This window comes from Herpailurus yagouaroundi, unplaced genomic scaffold (genome assembly GCF_014898765.1).
Source record: "Herpailurus yagouaroundi ecotype Mexico unplaced genomic scaffold, PumYag 77, whole genome shotgun sequence".
In the NCBI taxonomy this organism is placed as follows: domain Eukaryota; kingdom Metazoa; phylum Chordata; class Mammalia; order Carnivora; family Felidae; genus Herpailurus; species Herpailurus yagouaroundi.
Genome location: NW_024412388.1, coordinates 19921553 through 19929280, shown reverse-complemented (window position 1 = coordinate 19929280; position 7728 = coordinate 19921553). Strand labels below are relative to the sequence as shown.

The window sequence follows — 7728 nt, the reverse complement described above, 5'->3', positions numbered from 1 at the left end:
ACTTATCTGTTTAAATTTTTAAAAAGATGGGAATGATTAAATCGAACATAACAGGCCACTAAATGGGAAGGGAGGGCGTAAAGTGGAGGACAGAGGAATAGAAATTAGACTTTGAATCGATCTTGTTTTGTAGATTAGACTTGGAACTATGTCAATAGTTTACATAATTAAACTGAAATTCTTTTTTTAATTCTGTAAGGAAATGCGAGTTGACATTTTCTCATTTCTGAGATCTGTAGAAAGGACGTATTTGCATATAGAATTTCCAGGTGTAACTCAGCTTTGCTCACATGTCACAAAAGGCTTTACTGGAATATTCTCACAGTGAGATATCACATTTTCATTATTCAGGGCCACACGTTGTACTTTGACTCTCATCATGTCCCCCGAGTTAACCCACAAAGGGTGGCAGGACGCTGGAGAGCTGCCCGAAGTATGGAAGCTTTACGAATTTGCGTGTCATCCTTGGGCAGGGGCCGTGCTAGTCCCCTCGGTAGCGTTCCAATTCTAGTATATGCTGCCACTGAAGCAAGTGCAAGAAACTCTTAAGAAATGGAAAACTAAAACAGGGAGGTTAATGTAAATGCGTATCCAGTTAGTGGCAAGCCACACAGAGAGGAACTATAGCAAGTTTAATTTTTTTTAATGTTTATTTATTTTTGAGAGAGAGAGAGAAAGAGAGAGAGAACGCGCGGGGGAAGGACAGAGACAGAGGGAGACATAGAATTCGAAGCAGGTGCCAGGCTCCGAGCCTGACACGGGGCTCGAACTCACGAACTGTGAGATCGTGACCTGAGCTGAAGGTGGACACTTAACCTATTAAGCCCCCCAGGGGCTCCAAGTAAGTTTAAAACACAGTGAACTATCCCCCAAACAAAGAACCACAAACAAAATCTTAAACTCCCTTTTGTTATTCTGATACTGTTGTGTGATATGGGTTTCACACCTGAATAACTGGGATAATCTAATGTCATAATTCAGGTTACAAACGAGAACTGGGATTCTCAATGTTGAGGAAACAATACATAAGATAGTAAAGAAAAAGCTTTTTAAGTCTTCAATTTGGATAGAAAGTATGAACATGTGTTATCTTAAAAAGAAAACGGGTCCTAGCTTTGTATCCCAAAGGCCTAGAAACGACGACCAACACAGCAGCAATGGGCATTCTAGAGCCTAGATTTTGGTCGTGCGATACCATTCACCACCAAAAGGAATGCAGGATTTTGTTTTTTTCTTAGAAATAGCTGACTCCAGGTCTGGAGCAGAAGATATACAAGATAAGGCTGGAACATACTATCATACTAGATAACAAGGAAGTTACCAAATGCTACCTAAACTACCAAAGGATTGTATCAGAAGGGCTCAGCAGCCACTTGAAGAGGTGGCCTGTTGGATAAAAATAACAATTTGAGCATCATGAAGTTGAATAAACGCAATGAATTCAAACACATAAAATATGTTTAATTCAGTGATCATGATACCTAATGATGCTAAAAAAACAATCCACTGGTCACTTTTGGAGGATGCTGGTAAACCAACTCGTTACTTTGAAAACTGGCCAAAACTCGTTACTTTGAAAACTGGGCATTGTATCCTCTTTTTCCAGTATGAACTGTAATTCCTAGTAACCAAATGGCAGACGAGTAAAAGTTTCTCTTTACAACAATATTTCGGGTATTATATGAAGAAGGAATGGCAAAACTAGAATATCATCATTTTGCAACCCGTGATGAATTAATGAATCTACGTATTATGCTTCAATGGCTACAACATACAGAGACACCCAAATACGATGCGTCTCTTGATGAAAGCACACAATGCTGAGGTTTTCTTATCACTGTATCTGAATCCAATCATACCTCTGGATCTATTCCTATTTTTAATAGGAAATACAAAGGATAAAGAAACCTATGAAATGACACCAGAGACATAATAGCAAAATCCAGACTGGGAAACCGAGATGGAGGGAATCTACAGGCTCCGAGATTACAAGAGTATGCCAACCATTTACCCCACATAGACCCCATTTGGATTCCCATTCAAACAAAAAAACTACTGAAGAAAAAAAGCAATTAGAAATTTGAGAATTTAAGTATTTCATAATATTAAGGAGTTGATGTTATTTTTTGGTATGCTAATAGTATTATGTTTTAGAAGTTCCTATCCTTTAAAGACACATATAAATATTTATGGATGCAATGATATATCACCTTACTGTAAGGGGGAGGAGCCAGTGTTATAAATTAAGCAAAATTAGTTAGGAGTTTATAATTGCTGAGGCTATGTGATAGGTACATGGGGTTTTGTGGTCCTTTTTTCATATATTCATATATATATATTTCCATATATATATATATATATATATATATATATATATATGGCAGCAAGACTCCATTTTTATAAGTTTATTTATTTATTTAGAGACAGCACGCCTGCAGGAGGGGCAGAGGGAGGGAGAGAAAGAATCCCAAGCAGGCTTCCCACTGTCCGTGCAGAGCCTGATATGCGGCTTGAATTCACAAACCGTGACATGACCTGAGCCAAAACCAAGTCAGACACTTAACCGACTGAGCCACCCAGGCGCCCCAGGCTTTGTCACCTTATTCTTTTGCACATATTTGAAATTTTCCATGACAAAAAAAATTTTCCAAAGCCAAGCCACCACGATTTAGGCTCTCACTGGAAATGTATCATGATGGGGAGGGAAGGAAGTATCTGTCGTAACTTTCAGGTTTCTTGCTCGAGGAATGGAATGGGTGGTGGTGTTTTACCAGATCTAGGAAAAGTAGGGGAGGTGGGTTTGTGAACAAGAAGAGTTCTATTTTGATCATGTCGATTTGGGGTGCCTGTGGTATATCTGGGTGGGACTGCACAGAAGGTTGGTGGAAATACTCAAGAGAGATGTGGGCAGGGAATGAAAATGTGAGTCACTGGATGACATCATAGGGAGAAACTGTAGAGAAGGGTGCACAAAGGGATTTGAGGGGTGGTCAACTAGACTTACAGTATCTTAGAAACTGGAGGGCCCCAGAGAGGTCTAGAACAGCTTATATATATAATTTATTTTGAGAGAGAGAGAGAAAGAGCACACATGAGTGGGGAGGGGCAGAGGGAGAGAGAATCCCAAGCAGGCTCTGCGCTGCAGCACAGAGCTGGATGCAGAGCTCAATCTGGCAAGTCACGAGATCAGGACCTGAACTGAAATCAAGTCATACGCTTAACTGAGCCACCCAGGCCCCCCTAGGACAGTTTTTTTTAAGTTGACTATTTTAATATAATTTATTGTCAAGTTGGCTAACATTCAGTGTGTACAGTGTGCTCTTGGTTTTGGGGGTAGATTCCCATGGTTCATCACTTACATACAACACGCAGTGCTCATCCTAAGTGCCCTCCTCAATGCCCATCACCCATTTTCCCCTCTCCTCCACCCTCCCATCAACCCTCAATTTGTTCTCTGTATTTAAGAGTCTATGGTTTGCCTCCCTCCCTCCGTTTCTATTTTTTTTCCCCCTTCCCTTCTCCCATGGTCTTCTGTTAAGTTTCTCAAGTTGAACAGCTTTTAAAAGAAGGGAATAGAGTCTTACCTCACGCTGTATACAAAAAATGAACTCAAAGTGTTTTAAGACTTCAATAGAAGAGCTAAAATTATTTAAAACTCTTAGAAGACACAGGTTTAAATAGTCTTTATGACCCTGGACTGGGCAACAGATTTAGATAGCACATCAAAGCACAAGCAATAAAAATTTAAGTAAACTGGACTTCACCAAAACTAAAAACTGCTTTGTGTCAAATAACACTATCAAGTAAGTGAAGAAAATGCACAGAATGGGAGAAAACACTTGTAAATTGTGACTCTGGTAAGAATCTAGTATCCAGAGTATATAAAGGGGCTCCTGGCTGGCTCAATTCGTAGAGCGTGTGCCTCTCAATCATGGGATCACGAGTTCAAGCCCCATGCTGGGCGTAAAGTTTACTTAAAAAAAAGGTGGGGGTGGGGGACATGGGCACCTGAGTGGCTCAGTTGGTTAAGTGTCTGACTCTTGATCTCGGTTCAGGTCATGATTTCTTGGCTACAGTTCATGAGATCGAGCCCCATGCTGGGCTCTGCACTGACAGCACAGAACCTGCTTGGGATTCTCCCTCCCTCTCTGCCTCTCCCCAGCTCATGTGCACATGCTCTCTCAACATAAATACACATTTAGGAAAAAAAAAAAAAAAGGCAGAGGATTTGAACACTTAAAGTTAACAAATGTCCAATAAACATGGGAAAATGCCCAACATCTTACGATTAGGAAGATAAAAACCAAGAGGTGCCTGGGTGGCTCAGTTAAGCATCTGACTCTTGGGTTTCAGCTCGGGTTATGATCTCACAGTTTTGGGAGTTTGAGCCCCACATTGGGCTCTGCTCTGGCAGCACAGAGTCCGCTTGGGATTGTCTCTCCCTCCCCTACTTGTACCATATCTCTATCTTTCATGGAATAAACTTAAAAAAAAAAAAGGAAAATGCAAATCAATGCCACACCAAAATATCACTTCATACCCACCCTGATGCCTATAATTAAAAAAAGATGGGAAAATATGTGATGAGGATGTGGAGAAATTGGAACCCTCCTACATTGCCGGTGGGAATGTAAAATGGTGAAGCTGCTATGCGAAAGTGGTCTGGCCATTCCTCAAAAAATTAGAGATTCAACCCAGCATTTCTACTCCAAGGTATAAGCCTGAAAGAACTGAAAACACAGGTCCACACAAAAATCTGTACACAATACAGTAGTATTCATAATAGCCCTAATGTGGAAACAACCCAAATGTTTGTCAACTGATCAACGAATGTATGAAATATGGGACAGGTTTTCCCCGCTACCCAAAAGTAGAGCATTCCAGTGAAACCTTTCCTAAGCCAAATGGTACAAAGTGAAGCAATTACCATTAATTATTAGGGAAACATTTTTGAGCTTTCCCAGACCCCAAAAATGTCAGGCTCTTCTGAGACCTTAGGATACTCTCGGTAATGGAAAACACAGGATAAGTGGAGGTAAAGCAGAGATACACACACACTTTAAAGCTTAGTACAGTGGTTTGATGCAGAGTGTAATTCCTGGGGAAGGGGCCTTGCAGGGCCACCCCGGCTGCTCCGGGTGAGTGCTGCCTGGAGATGTGCTCATGACAAAACCAACAGCGAACACTGGATTTCCGTTTTGCCTTTCTTTTTAGGTCTTTTGTGAAAGCAAAGTGGCATACTGTGAACTTTTAAAAAGTGGGAGATAGATCCGTAAAGTAAGGTTATCTGACAAGTAGAACGAAGAGCACTCTGTAGCTCAGATGAACCTTAACTACCCCATGCTAGGGCACCTGTCACAGGATGACACATTCTAGGATTCCCTGTAGAAGAAAGGTCCAGAAGGGGGGAATGGGGAGTGACTGTGAAGCACGGGGTTTCTTTTTCGAGTGATGAATATTCTGGAATTAGTGCTGATTGTTGCACAGCCTTGTGAATATCCTAAAAACCACTGAATTGTGTGCTTTAAAGTGGTGAGTTTTTAATGTGGATTCTATCTCCACTTTGGACTTGTGCTCAGCAGATGCTGCAGTGAAGCCAGGCCAGGGGGTGCTTGGAGACCGTGGGACCCCAGCACAGCAGCGGCCGTCCACTCACTCACTGCACCTGCCCTCTTCCATCATCTACCCCTCCCCTATTTAAGTCCAGGGACTGGCTGCATCCTAAACAGATTGTGGCTTCACCTTTCTTGCCATGATTGGTTTGGGAGTAGGCAGGCCATCCAGTTCTGCCCAAAGAAACTCAGGTTGCCGAGGGGCTTCTGGGAAATAATTCAGGATTTTCAGGACAAACAGGTCTTCTGCCTCTGGATACTGGAGTGTCAAGTTGAGGCCCAGAGCAGCTGCCTTGGGAGGTGAGGTGGTTGGACAATGTACTGAGGGCAACAGGGCAGAAAAATTGGAAATAACCAGCTGGGTCCTTAGAACCACCCCACCTCAGGACTTCTCATAGGGAGACAGATCTTCCTCCAGTTGGAAGTCATTTTATTTTACTTAAAAGTCCAAAGCATCTATCCTAATACAGGTTATGGTGACTGTTCCCCACAGATGGGATAAAAGCTTGGGGATGGGGCCAGAGGGAGATGTGGCCATCTTATTATCGCACTGTGATCAAACTTAGTTCAGGTCAAGGCTGGCACTGAGCATGGTATTGTGGCGGTCTAAAATACCCTTACCATGTTTCCAAGCCTGGTGTCTTGGTTTCTAAGCCCAAGTACTCTCACGGTCCATAACTAGTCGAGTCGAGTCAGCCAAGTGTATCCCATGAAGGAAAAATAAAGCTCAAGCTCGCTCTACTCATCCTAATTTCTAGGTAGCAAAAATAGAGGGTTACTACTGGGTTTAACTTCAGCCAGTCACTCCACATCTGTTTTAACTAGAAGATGGGGGTTAAGACCTATACAAGATTAACACAAAGACTGTTAAGTAAGAGTATCTGGCTGAGCTCCTAGCATGGTCTATAGCTCAACACATTTTATTGCATATGAAATCCTACAAATATTGATTACAGGAACCCCAATTGTGGCTTTCTCAAATTCTGCAACTTCTACTCAAAGACCAAGCTGTTGTACCCCTAATAGTAGTCACGTTCCACCCTGGAAGACAACACCTCCCGAATAAGAATTAGGAATCTATAACCTAGAACTATTTAAGCAATAAAGAAAGCAAGTGGCTGCAAATTGCCCAGGTGGACAAATTTTACTTTATCCAAAAGATGCCTCCAAAAAGAAGTCAGAAGTTATTTTTAAATAAAGCTGGGGGGTTGAATCCAGATTTTGGCTACTCGCTCTATGTACACAGAACCCTGAACACGTTTCTTCACCCGAGCTCATTTCCTCACTCATAAAAGGAGTGTTAACACTTGCATTACACAAGCATCCCGAGACCGACGACTGGAGGTAATACACAAAAAATTCACCAAGGAAGAGCTTAATAGGATAGCTCTACTCTTTTGACTGAGGGGATACACAAAGCAATCTAAGACATTTTTTTACAGTCTCCAATTTACTTTATTTCCCCCAAATGATAGAGGTGACCTGTGAAAGTGAATTCAAACTGCAAGCAACAATTTATCTTCTTGCTAGGTCACCAAGAGGAAAGGGGTTCTCTGCAGGGTCGCTAAGCTGAAGCAATCAGAAAAGTCCTCATTAACATCTGTTTTTGGAGCTAGAGCAGTTCACCAGCAAGGACACGAATTTAAGAAGTCCCAGAAGACTTGCAGGTCCGTTTACGAACAGAGTGTCATGATCGGTCTTACACACCCAATGGCCAGCTGTGTATAGACACAGAAGCACTTTTCCCTGACACAAGGACTAGAGCCGGACCTATTCATTTTCTCATTCTAGAGACTTTAAATGTGAATGAAGTGGAAAGGCTCTTCTGCTGTCAGCTACCAGGCCACAACCTCTGCCCTATCCAAAACTCTGCCTTTAAAAATACGCTTCAGAAGCAAGTACAGAAATCACTCCTCTGCTCCCAGCCACTCACCCCCAGTCCACTGCAGGGAGTTTTCCTAACTCCACCTAACACTGTGCTCTCCACCTACAGACGGACTCAAAACCAGAAACGGCCATCCCTGACACCTCCACACCTCACACCAGAATGCATCCTGTCCCGAGAGACCTGGAGAAACCAGGCTCCCCCACTCCTGGGAAAAGATTAGAGGCAGCA

General features: G+C 42.4%; 1 non-coding gene across 1 annotated transcript; it reads right to left on the bottom strand.

Annotated features, from left to right (window-relative positions):
- Positions 1-428: 428 nt before the first annotated feature.
- LOC121027882 (U6 spliceosomal RNA) lies at positions 429-530 on the bottom strand. The gene has a single exon (XR_005788967.1). It is a non-coding gene; the product is annotated as a U6 spliceosomal RNA (small nuclear RNA).
- Between the last annotated feature and the right edge of the window lie 7198 nt (positions 531-7728).